General features: G+C 36.5%; 1 protein-coding gene across 17 annotated transcripts in view; it reads left to right on the plus strand.

The window, feature by feature from the left end:
- Positions 1-13893, plus strand: part of B3galt1 (beta-1,3-galactosyltransferase 1) — a 568919-nt gene that overhangs the window by 325806 nt on the left and 229220 nt on the right. The gene's annotated exons all lie outside the window — the stretch shown is intronic.

Raw genomic sequence — 13893 nt, forward strand, 5'->3', positions numbered from 1 at the left:
AGATGGGCAGTACCTAGAACTTAACTTGCAGTTGAAGACAGCAGGCCTTCTCCCACATGATGAGGTGTCTTCTTTTGGGAGAAGTATTTCTTTAGTTAGGGTAAGTTTCTTTGCATGCAGTTCCCTGGGATTCAGTTCCCATCACGCAAAGGAAGTCATTCAAGGTTGACCCATGGACTCTTCTGGGAAGTTAGTGAGTCACTGTGTAATTTCTAGCTGCTGAGCAAATGAGGACATCAAAGTTCAGCCCTGGTCAAAAGCTTAGGACATGGTGTCCTTGTGCCCAACTTCGTGCTGTCAGATTGTAGTGTTTCAAAGCTGGCAGTTTGAGATTCCTTTAACAAATTTATAAAAAAAAATCCCTTAACTGGGGGCTGACTCTCTCTTCTAGTCTCTTATTTATGGCCTTCCCTACACATATACAGTTTTACACATATACTGTGATTTAATTCATAGCCCCACTAGGTGAAAGCTCCAGGAAGATGATGTGTTTATCTATTTCTATGCAGCATTTTATTTCCAGTGCAATAGAGTGTAGGGCACATTGATGCTGGTGACTTAACTGCTGTGTGCTCAGTGAAACTCATGAATCAATAGTGCAAGTCAATTTAACTGTGCTAGTATAAGTTGGCTTATTGTTTTGGCATTTATATTCTGTAGCTTGCCCTTTTTAATGTATATTATTCTAGAAACTTAGGAAACCTGTCTAGATAGTTGCATAGTTTCGATACAATCAGAATTTCTTCTTGCTCCCATGTAGGAAGTCTTCTTCACCATCTCTTATCTCCTACACACAGTGATAATAATTAACATCTGTCATGACATCCTAATATTTTCAAAACAATATATAGATGGAATCATGTGGGCATGTGGTATTTTGAGTCAGGCTTCTTTGTTCTAGCATGGTGTGCCTGAGATGGATCTTTGTTGCTACACACACTGGGAGTTTACTGTTTTCCTCTTGTTCAGTAATACACCACTAGATGGACCATAATTTCTCTGAATTCAAAATGTTAGTTTGTGTTTTTCTTCATTGTTTTTAGTTGTGTGTATGTGTTTGAATGTAAGTACAGTGCCCACAAAGGTCAGATTCTCTGGAGTTGGATTTACATGTGGAATCCATGATGTGGGTGCTGAGACTCAACTCAGGTCATCTGAAAGATCAGTATATCCTCTTAACCACTTGAGACATCTCTCCAGCAAAGGCTGGTTGTCTTTTGAATGAGATTCTAGCCTACCAAGCTAAAACAGAAGACTGAGTACAACGCTTGGAAAATTCTTCAGTAGCCACAGCCAAAGCTAGGCCACCAGGAGCTGAAAGAGACTCTCCTACAGAACCTAGGTCCAGTTCTAATGCCTAAGCAACTGCTTGGCCAAGAGGGGCTGGAGACTACGTGAAGTGACTGGGGAGTGCAGGTCTGATGGTGAAACAGAACAGGCTACCTTCTTTTACTGGGGTCATTATTAAAGGAGTAACATGGTAATCTTCATTTCAGGCATCTCATAGATTCCACATCACTATATGTGCAAAATTGTATCTGTTCTGAGAGAGAGCAAACTACTAAGTGGTATGGAAGAAATTTGTGTATAATGAACAAAGGACATAAATTTAGGGGAAGTCCCTAGCAGTCAATACTGCCATTATTTGGAGACTACCATGAATTAGACATAGGAGAATTGAAAATAACATCACTGAGTTACATTCTATGTCCATGAAATAAGGACTTGGAGCAAGCATAGCTAATAATTCTTTAAAGGCCAGGATATCTAGCCAGATGTGACTTTACAGTATTGAATGTGAGCAGAACTAATCAACCAGAAGAGTGAATTGGTCATCTTGTAAAGTTTAAGTAATATGAGAGTTTGGATGGCAGTACTTCATTGTAAAGGTCCCAGTGAGTGTCAAGGCCAGCACTGTTCTGAAGATGGATGAACTTCATGTACTTGGCCTGAAGTTATTAAACCTTGGAATCATTTAAATAATTTTCCTTGTTTTAATTTCAAGGTCTGCCTACAGGCAGATAACTTACTCACCACACTGATGAGAGTGCCATGGCTCTTATTTCACACCCAGAATTAAAGAATTTATACTTATGTCATACCCATATTATAATTATGAATCTATACAGTTTGTTTCATGCATGAGTTATGTTAACGTAAGTTATCCCTAAGACTGCTTATATGGAGACTCCTTCCCTTCCATCCTCCTGATTTTTTCCTTCTTTCCCTATTTATATCATACAACACTATTTTGTAGTCTTTTTCTCTAAGTTGTTTTTAAATGAACTCATCTATATTTTAATTAAAAATTAAAATAAAGAATATATCAAAGGTAATGTTGCATTATTCACATCACCAAATAAGATACATAAAAATGTATAACTATGAAAATGAAAATTGTAGACCATCCTTTATACATGCTATTAAAGATGTGATGCCTACCTGTGACCTCTTGGTGACATTAGATCATTAAGTGTTTTTCATGTGTAGACATCATGTGCTAAATAATACGTAAGTAGACATACCATATACTTGGTATCTCTGGGACTTTATTTCTCACATTTAAAATCAGATACTTTCCAACATTAACTCTATAGTACTCAACAAGAAATGGTTTAGATGCAAATAAAGTGGAAAAATACAGACAGCCTCAGAGAGTAAACTTATCTCATCTCTGTGCCTCACTAAAATGATGTTGTTAATATCTCTGTATTTTCTTAATAATTGAATGACAATCATTTCATTGTGTCTGCTTTTCATAATTCACACAATATGGGCAATATTGGTGAGTCCTTTATAACATGTGGCAGAAGATAAAGCTAAAGGTAAATGATAACATGAAGAAACTATCAAGTTATGTATCTTCAGAAAAGCAATGTAATTTTTTTAAATATGGAAGGAAACATCATTCTAGATTATGAGAGATTTAAAAATCTTGTGATCCAAATTCAATATGCTGTATTTAATTAAGTAGAAGTTCCAGAACAATCAATTGATAGCAACTAGGTAATATTGGAGATGTTTCAGTAGTCAGTGTATATTAGTCTGTGTTTGAAAATTATTGCTAATTTCATCAGGCATGACAAGGCCTATAGAGGGTCATGTTGGATAGATATATAGGTACTGATGATATACAGCCATTCCAGGACACCTGCAATTTACTTTGAAGTGACTCAGCAAGAGAGAAGGGAAGAAGGGGGAGAGAGGATATGAGAATAGAATAAGCAATTAAGGGAAAAAATTCAGTAATTTTCATTCATACTGTTGCATTGTGAGTGTTTATTATACAAATCTTTATATTTCTTGTGAATTTGAAAATTCTTACATAAAGAGTTTTTAAATGGTGTATCTGCATTGATAAGCAGATATGCCTAAGAGAAAAATAAAACAAAAAGTGCAGGGGTGTACAGAACAATCCCATTGTGTGTATTTCCCTTCCTTCCACTCTAGTTGCCTCTGTAAGGTTGGAATAATAAACAGGAAAGTCTGAGTTCTGGCTTATTTCTTTTTCCAGAGAGTCTAGTAGGAGTAGGGGAGCAAACAAAGGAAATCTTACTTTTCATGATTTTTTTTTAACATGAATTTGTGCGGATTCATATGTAGCTGCAGTTTTATCTCAATGTATATATTAAAGTATTATCCAAAATTCTTTGAGTTAATCGTAATTAGCCTTTTACCCCCAAAATCATTGGTGTTTCTCTGAAGTAGAAGCTACCCCAAAACAGGATAGGACACATATTCTGAAAGAAATAGCTTCATACAAAATGCCATCTGGCCATGATGAATTGCCATAAAGAAAATACAGGTCAATCAGGAAACAAAGCTGAGGACGACAGTGTACTGCACATTCGCCATGTATCAGAGTAGTAAAGGTATCTAGGTAACTTAATTCTATACACTTACACACACACATACACACACACACACTTTCACATGCACATACTCTTGATTCAGTTGTCTCTTTCACTGTTAAAGCTTTACATTTTTCTGTTGAGGTATACATTTCTCTAACTAGGTTGCAGTGTTTTTTGTAGAGAGGATGACTGGGACCTATTTTCCAGCCTTTTTCTCCTTCTCGCTCTTACCTAGCTCTCTTTTCTTGAAGAGATTAAAGAATAAATTGACTGAAACTAGGAAGTAATGGGCAAGCTAAAGGCAACTTGGTCAGTAGCTGAAGAGATTACAACCCTCTGGATGGTGCTAACTCCCCAACCTTTCCCAGGCATGCTGTGGTGGGGGCAGACCAAGGCAGAGAATGTTTGGAGTCAGGGAGGTAGATGCCAAGGTCAGTTCTGAAAGGTGTTCTATGGCAGTTCTCCCACAATGTGCTGAAGTGGTTGATGTCACCAGTCTAATTGTTATTGTTCCTGCAATCCCAGTTTGTTGCTGCTTATTCAGTCATGACTGGCTGTGTCTGCAGGCTGCACACTAACATATTAAGTTGTAGTTTTCTTGCTTCCAATTTTTTGTGTGTAGCAACTGTGTTAGTCTCTAAGACACTAAAGCATTATGAGGTCTCTGCTGTCACTAATGTCCCACTGCCCAGCACCACTGCCATACTGATTGATGCCCAGAGTAGCCTGATGTGTCAGTTTTGGTCCCTTAGGGCTTTGTGTGCCTGTGTACTGTACTCATGTACTCTACAATACTCTATCAAATCCATTCCCACAGTCACTTCCAAACCAATAACAAAAGTAAATTAGGTAACACTAGCAATAGTGAACAAGCCAGAAGTCAGAATCAAGCAAGCTGCGTCCTTTGTGGACTTGTGACAAGTATTTCTCAAGCATCGAACACACTATAGTGCTTCCTAGGATTAATAAAAATTAAGGCAAGTAGAGCATCTATAAATTCCAGACCTTCAGATGTGCTGAGGAGATAGTTTTATGTCTCTACTGATCGATTGGGTTTTATCTAATCAACTTCAAAATTAAGCCTGGAGAGTCATTACTTCACGTTTCATAACAATATATCTGTGATACTGCATTATGCATGTTTCACATTGTTTTGCTAAAATATAACACCATTGGGACAGCAGTCATATATGGAAACACAGTTGAACTAAATAACATTTTGACATTTTATGAATTTAAACTGAGCCACCCTGCTTACACTAAGTTGCCAGGGTCCTTGTCTCCTTGTAGTCAGCCAGCCATCTTCTTCATGTCTCACTGCATCTGCAGTGAGGTTTGTATTCACAACCTTCCAAATCAGAAGGAAGGAAAGAAAAGAAGACAAATACCCATGGGGTTTGCTGCCATCGTGATTATTGTAGCTCAGGATGGAAAAATGGACCCAACATCCAATGACAGCAATGTCAGAATCTAAACAGCCTTTTAGATTAAAATAATAATAATAATAATAATAATAATAAATAAATGAAGCACATAGTTTGCAAGTAACAATGGCTTTATGACATTCTTTGATTTTCTTGTCTATTTTCTTTCCTTCATTAAGGAAAAGATTGGAGTAGTATTTTAAATTGATGAAGAAAAAAATCAATCTTATTTGCAGTTCTTGAGTATTTCTTGGATATCGTTTTGAGAATCTATTATAGATTTGAAAGTCTATTAATACAGTGAAAAGCAAGTAACACCAATGGAGGATTCTAATTGCAGCCTTGCCATCGATTAACTGTGTAAATTTAGACAAATTACTTTTCTGGCCTCTGATTTTCTGGTCAAATAATTCAGTTCCAACATGCTTTGTTTGGTGATACACTTTTTGTCGCCGTTGACCTGTCTATGGAAAAAGAAAGGTGCTACACTAATAGTTCCGCCAATCTAGATGTCTCATTGAGACATAAATGATGAGAGCTAAGCACAAGGCTAAGTGGTTAAAAGCACCGGCTGCCCTTCCAGAGGACAGAGGTCTGATTCCCAGCAACCACATGGCTGTAGCTACAGGAGCAGGAGAATCTGATGCCCTCTTTGGGCTTCTGCAGATACTGCACACATGAAATGTACAGAAATACACACAGACAAAGTACACATATACATAAAAATAAATAAAATTTTAAGAGACATAAACAATTAGAGGTATGAAATATCTATATAAGTTCCAATCTCTCTATATATAATATACATTATATATGTATGTATATATATATATATAAAACTTGTATACATAGTATGTATAGTGTATATGTGTGAGAGAGAGAGAGAGAAAGAGGGGGAGAGGGAGATGGAGAGAGAGAGAAAGAAAGAGAGAGAGAGAAAAGAGAGAGAAGGGTATAATGTTACTCATTGTAAACCTTGTTGGATCTTTGAGATACAGAAATGGATGCTTTAAATTATATGCGTCAGTGTGTATAGTGTCAGGACTAAGAACTGTTATTTTGCAAACTGAATATTTCCATAGCTCAATTAGCACAATACTAGATGTCAGATACCTGATTTGTCTATGATTACAGAATTAATCTACATTTTATTAATGAGCTTATATTCTTATTAAAATTATTTACATGTGAATATCATCTATTCAAAACAAACACACATCAAGAAATGATTCATTCGGGTAACCTTAAAATTATTCATTCATAGTAAATTTCTAATTAATTGAAATTCTATCACTTTTTCCAGTGTTGTTATAATTTAATTTAATCCACAAACTATGTATTAAGCAGTCATTACGGACTTACACTGATAGAAAAACAAGGGACTAATGGACTATAATATCTTAGATCAGCTTACCTCCTACTTACAAGCACACAGATAAAGTAACCCAGCAATACCAGTACATTAAAATCTCTCTGTTGTCTGCTTTGCAAGTTTTTGAAGGACACACAAGCTTTCTCTGGCCCATCTGTGTATAAGTGATGTCTCATTCCCCAGATCCAGACACAAAAGGAGCCTGCCACCACTGTTGATCAAAAGAAATAATTCAACTGACATTCAAATCATTGAAGAATTAGCTGGTCCCTGTATGTGGCTAATACCTCTATTCCACACTCTCTTGATGTCAAACGCCAAAGACCCTACCAGGACAAGTGTGCACTATATGAATTTGGATGAAAGGGACCTTTATTTGAGCTTGTCTGTCACACCAAAGAGGGAAACTATTCATTTTAAGATTAAATGATAGATTAGAGTATTATTTTTCAGAACTGTGACTGCCAAGAGTCTATATAACATGATGTTCCAAATAACATCTCTTAGGATAGGTTCTTTTGAACTAGGCAGTATGCTGTGAGATGAGCCAAATAGTGATAAAATATTTATCTGACTCTGGAAGATTCTCTTTCCCTTAGAATAAGCTGACCTCACTTCCTCCCACTTCAGTGGGTACTGCTCAAAACTGTCACCTCAGCTGCTGCCTCAGAATGGGGGCAGGTGTCTTAACTTCACAGCTATGCTTCATTCTCAAACCACCCCATGCTCCAGGGTCTTTCTTACAATACACAGTTTTCCACACTGCTCGGTATCCATGACTAGCAATAGCAGATCACCTGTGTTTTTCATTTCCGTTCTCACTAAAGGTCTTGAAATACAAGCATTTTATTCTCTAATGGCTTTTATTTTTAGACTATCAATTTCTGTCTAAAGTTCTGATAAACTATATCAAAGCCTTTTGTTGTTTTACTCTTGGTTTTGTTTTCCCCCTAAGAACCCACTGTTTTCCTAGTTATGATGCCATTATGCAAAGTAGAAGTCACAAATTAGGACTTTGGATCTGACATATGTCACAATTTTTTTTACGTTGAACAATATCATCAAAATAATTGGATAGATTTCAATTAATTAACTTAAATGCTAGCATTTAAAGTAGCAGGGATGACCCATAAAATATCTCAAATTCCTGCTTTTCTCCAAGATGCTCCAATCTTCTCATAAAAAAAATGTTTTAACAACAACCTCATTTCCTCATGTCTATCGCATACAGCTAGTCTCTGTAGGGTGTGGGGCTTTGAACCTCATTTTAAACAGATAGAACCAACATACCACAAATGAAAAATTTTAAATATCTTATGTGTGTATTGTATGTGTATGCAGGCTTGTGTATAGGTGTGCATATGTGTGCATGGAGGCCATAGGTTTACTTGGAATGTATTCACTAATTCCACCTAACCTTTAGAGATGGGGTCTCACCCATACCCATAGCTTACCACTTGATTAGACTGGCTAGCCAATGAGTATTGGGCATACCACCGTGTCTCTGCCTTCCATGCACCAGGGTTATAAATGTGTGTGATCACACTCAGCTTTTGCAAGGGTGCCAGGAATCTAATCTTGGATCCTCATGTTTGTGCTGAAACCAATTAACTGACTGAGCCATATCTCCAACCCCCATATATGAGTATTTTTAACAAATTTCAGAGCTAGCATTTCATATAATTCTATATCATGAGCAATGTCTGAGAATGGTTGAAATTTGACATAAATATCCAAACCTTATTTGAAAAGCCTTCTCCAAATGAGCCTTTTTCATTGATTTCTGAATTGGTCCCTATTAAAATTAACTTTGAACTCAGAGTGAGAACTAAAATATAAACTGAAAATACAAATGTGTCCTTAGAGTGTTTATAATTCAATAGGAAAGACAATCACTTGAAAGACTGTTGACAATGACCAGTGCTATTTTAATAACACAAATCATCTAGCAAATCTCTACATTTAGACAGAAGAGCTTTATGTGGGTACACCCCCCACAGCTATAGGTTCTTGCTTTCTCCTTTCCATTCATGATAACGCCATTCTACAGTAGACTACTGAACTAGTTTGGATTAAGCCTTCAGTTTTCTCCACTTTCAATGGACTGAATATGGAGGATATGTTATGAATATTCTCTTCTACAGTTCCTTCTTGTGTAATATTTTGACAACAGTAATACCTACCAAAGTATGAGTCCTGTCAGGATTAAACAGAATAATTCACATATACCTTCAAAATAATGTTTGCCAGATGATGGTGCAAAACATGTTAGCTTTTCCTACTACTGCATTCCTATTCTCTCTCACTGACAGCATGGTTGGTATGAGTAGGCATTTCCTACTTGAAACCTTGTCCTTTGGTTTGCCTTTCCTGGCACCACACTATTGATTGGCAAAGCTTTTCTTTGCTGGCTCCTTCTCTTGTTAGATTTGCAAATGCTGGGGTGTTGCAAGGTTCAGAACTTGGCCTTCTATTTTCTATCTACTTCCTCACTGTGGTAATTGTATTTTGTCCATGACTTTAAAAGCTACCTCTGCTTTCATGACTGTTACATCCCCTTTCTTGACCCCAAACTTGTATACCCAGGCATCTCCAGTTCAAATAAATTCCTGATTTCCTCTATACATTCCTTCCTTCCTCCCATCTTGACACTTTCTTTTGAGGATGCTTTTTCCACAAAACAGCAGTGTGGCTTTCTCTCAGGTGTCACATCATCCATTGCTTCTCTGCTGTTTGACTGACTCTGCTGTTTGTCACGGTCATCACACAGTGCTAGTGTATGAGAAATGCTCTCACTGCGAAGTTGGGGAGACAAAGTTCAACAGTCACCACTTTCCACCAACTCCCTGGTGTCCTAACTTGCTACTGAAATAGTAGAAAAGGAATGGCAGTGGTGGCCGAAGACTTTTCCCCATCAGAAGCTTCAAGCAGGGGTTTTACATCACTCTAAAACTCTAGTGACTCTAAAACTAGATCTTAATTTGTATTCAAGAACCATGGAAAAAAGATTGTGAAAAGAGTGCAAGAGATGCTGGTTTAATCCCCACTGCCAACACCCAGCAAAACAGACGGGGAAAGAAGCCCTGGGTCAAATCCCATTACTGCTAATAAAGCAAACCACCAATGAGCGCATATCAAATGAGGTATACAAGCCCACTTGCTTTGTCCACTATCTTTTGAGAGATTCATATTATGTTTCTGATTGCACTTTCGGACTAGTGACAGTCCAATGGAAGATAGATCTTCTTTCAGTGAGCCTCAGGTTTTTCTGTCTGGCAACCAGCATTTATTGTCTGGTTGAATGTCAGGCTACCAGAGAAACCAAGGAACTGATCTCAACTGGTGTTCCATTGCTTGGAGATCACCCAAGACAGGAGGGGGAAGAAAGCCCAACCCCAAGCCTAGCTTAGTCTTCTAAGATACTGCTTTTTTTTTTTTTTTTTTTTTTTTTTAAGTAGTTCATACCAGCTGTTGCTGTTTGGGTTGCTATTGTCCCCAATCTTTCTTCTCAAGAGTGCAAATTCTGCAGGAAAACTGGATTCTTAGTTTTTGCTTCCATTGTGTTCCCACCATCTACAAAGTTTGCTAAAATTAGACATCTGGTGAGAAGGTAGGAAATGCATGAGTGAATTAGTGCTTTCAACATGTAAAATGCTTCACATCATTTCAGCACACAAGTCTAAAACCATGGTTATGTATAAGATGAAAATGCTCTGAACAAATTAGGCATAGAAGGATTCATGAATTTAATTCTTCATATAAGCAAGCCCTAAAAGAAAAATAAAACTAAACTACATCAGATATTTCTTGGAGTTTTAAAGGGAAATTTATTTAGCTACATTAGCAGTGAGGGATTTAAATGTCTTTTAATCTTAGTTGATTATTCAAATATTTTGAATATCTCATGTTCTAATTTTAACAAGCATTAACTGTACATATTAATTGGGTACACTGTGATATTTTAACACATTCATGCAGTGTGCACCAAATTAAACAATGTGATTAACATTTTCCATTCCCTCCTCTCCTTATCTTTGTCATGTCTTTCCATTTTGGTAAGGTCTGTTTGTGTGTGCCAGGCATATGAATACTGATCTTCCTGTCACAGCTTTCCAATTGCTGGGATTACAGATGTAGGTCACCCAGCCTAACTTCCTGCTCATTCCTTGATGGTTGGAATCTTTGTACTCCTCTCTTCTAGGTCTTCATAAAATATACACTTCTACATAACTGGATTTAGGTATGAAATATTCAACGTCCCTTAATCAATGTCCCCTAAGCTCACTTCTAATAATTACCATTCAATATTCAGGGTGACCTGTTTGTAGCTTCCACATATGTAGAGGAGATGACAGCAGTTTGTATTCTGTGTTAGGCTTATTTCTTTGCATGTTCCCTACAGTTATATGTAGATGAAATTCTAAACAGTCTTAGTAAATAAGAAACACAGAGCCAAATACAGAGGTAATAGCCAAAGAGATCAGAGAGCCACGACTACCTTATCTTACCACATCGCCTCCATTGCTTCCCCAGAGAGAGCTTCTTCCTGTCTGATTTATGTTTCTATTGCCCTTCTGTTCTGCTTTCTCATTGGCTCTAAGCCCAGCCACATGACTTCTTCATCACTGCCTGTCTGTACAGACCTCCAGGTCTCTATGGTTGGTACTGGGATTAAAGGCTCATGTCACCATGCTTGGCTGTGTCCTTGACCGCACAGAGACTCTGCCTATCATGTGATTGGATTAAGGGCATGTGCTACCACCCCAGACTACTGTTTATGGCTCGCTATGTGACCTCTGATCTCCAGGCAAACTTTATTTATTAGCATACAAATAAAATCACAATTCAGCACAATTAAAATGTCACCACAGTTATATTCATGTTGCCACAATTGATAAAATTTCATTTTTCTTTGAGCTAAATAATATTCTTTGAAAATATACATTTTTTTCTTTCTTCATTAGCTGGTGGACACTTACTTTGACCTCATTACCTACATTTTTACTAAGTATGAGAATTCTTTCTTCTCTTAACTTTATTAATATTTCTTATTACTTTTATCACAATAATAGCCATTCTCACTATGGTGAGTTATCTCATTGTAATTTTGGCTTACAATTCCCTGATGGCTAAATACATTGAGAGTATTTTACATGTATTTATTATCGCTTTATGTTCCTCCTATTCAGACATGTCTATTCAGCTCATTTACTTATCCATTTTAATTTGATTACTGTTTTTTGTTTTACTGATTTCTTTAGGTATTAAAAATACTAGTAACTACAGATGAATGATTTGCATATATATGCATTTATTAACAAAATATAGTAAACTACCAAGTATTATTAATTAATATATTTATTAATAATTCAATAAAATATTTACATTCTATTTATTGAATTATTGATATTGTTTGCTATAGTATTTTATCAGTTTTACATTAATTGATTATTACTTATTGATTAACTAGTTGATATTATCTATTATTAATATTATTTGTTAATTTATTGATGTTTTTTATTAATGAATGTTATTTTTAAATGAATGGATAAGATTAATAGATATAATAAATCACATCAACACAATAAGGCATAAAATCGTCTGACCTTCTAAATAGCAACAGAAAAGTTTATAATAGACTCCAACATGTCTTCATTATAAAATCCTTGAACATAATGAGTATAGAATGATATGTCTTATCTTGACATAAAAGGCAACATTTAACAACCTTACAGGCACCACCATACTGAATAGGGGGAACTTGAATGCATTTCTCTAAGGTAAGAGTGCACAAGTACACTAATCTTATTCAATATAATACAGGAGCCTTTATCAAAGCCAATTAAGAAAGAGACAGAAATAAAAGGCTTATAAAAAGAAAAGGCTGAATTATCCCTGTTCTCAGATGATGTTATTTATATGTAGAGAGAAATCTAAAGGCTACAAAAGACTATTAGAACTAATTAAGGAATTGCATAAAATTGCAGGCTGTGAACACAACACACAAACGTCGGCGGCATTTTAACCTATGAGCAGTTGTGTTGGGAAAGAATTATGAAAACAATCCCATTCTCTAGCTATAAAAGTAAAACAATTAAAATACCTAGCAATAATTGTAACCAATGATGTTACCATGAAAATGTCAAAATACTGATGGAAGTTGAAAAGCGCACACACATGAAAGAAATGACACACGTACAAACACATTCATGGACCGGGAGAACAACTGTTGTTAAAATGTACCTATGCCGGTTGGTTTATGTCAACTTAACACAAACCTAGACAGATCTGGGAAGAGGAAACCTTAGTTCATAAAAATGCCTCCATAAGATTGGCCTGTAGGTAAGTCTATGAGGCATTTTCTAGACTTACGATCGACCTGGGAGGGTTCAGCTCATTGACAGGTGGTCCTGTGTTTTATAAGAGTGCAGGCTGAGCAAGCTATGAAGAGCAAACCAGTAAACAACATTTCTCCCATGGCCTCTGCTTCAGTTTCTGGCTCCAGGTTCCTGCCTTGCATTCCTGCCTTGGTTTCCCTCAATTAAATGTCACCCAGAATATCTAAGTCAATAAACCCTTTCCTCCCCAAGTTGCTTTTGTTCATAGTGCTGTTTCACAGCAGTAGAAACCCTACATAAAACAGTACCCAAAGTAAATTATTGATTCCGTGTAATTCCCATAAACATACCATGGACATTTTTCACACAACTAGCAATAAAAGAACAGTCCTAACATCTTTATGGAAGCACGATGACCACTAAGACACAAAGCAATCTGAACTAAACAAAAAGAACTAAGCTGCAGACATCACAATACCTGACTCCAAAACATACTCCAGAAACAAACAAACAAACAAACAAAGTATTATATTGGCTTAACCCTTCACCAGTAGAGAATAATAGTGATCCCAGAAATAAAACTACATCTAGAGCTAGCTGTTTCCCACCAGAAATATCAGAAATATACACTGGTGAAAGCGTATCCTTTTCAATAAGTGGTGTTGGGAAAACTAAAATCTATATTCCGAACAATGCCCCCATGCCTGTATCCCTCACCTTGTATTAACATTAACTCATCATGTATCAATAGCCTAATACATAACCTAGAACTATTTACCAAAAGCAAAGAGTAGAAACACTTTAAGAAACTATAATAAGTGGCGGTTTCTAGACAACTATGCCCTATGTGCAGGAAACAAATATAAATATAGACAAATGGAATTTTATCTCTGTCTGATTTGCCA

Source organism: Peromyscus californicus, unplaced genomic scaffold (assembly GCF_007827085.1).
Source record: "Peromyscus californicus insignis strain IS unplaced genomic scaffold, ASM782708v3 Scaffold_7__1_contigs__length_154581171, whole genome shotgun sequence".
Classification (NCBI taxonomy): Eukaryota; Metazoa; Chordata; class Mammalia; order Rodentia; family Cricetidae; genus Peromyscus; species Peromyscus californicus.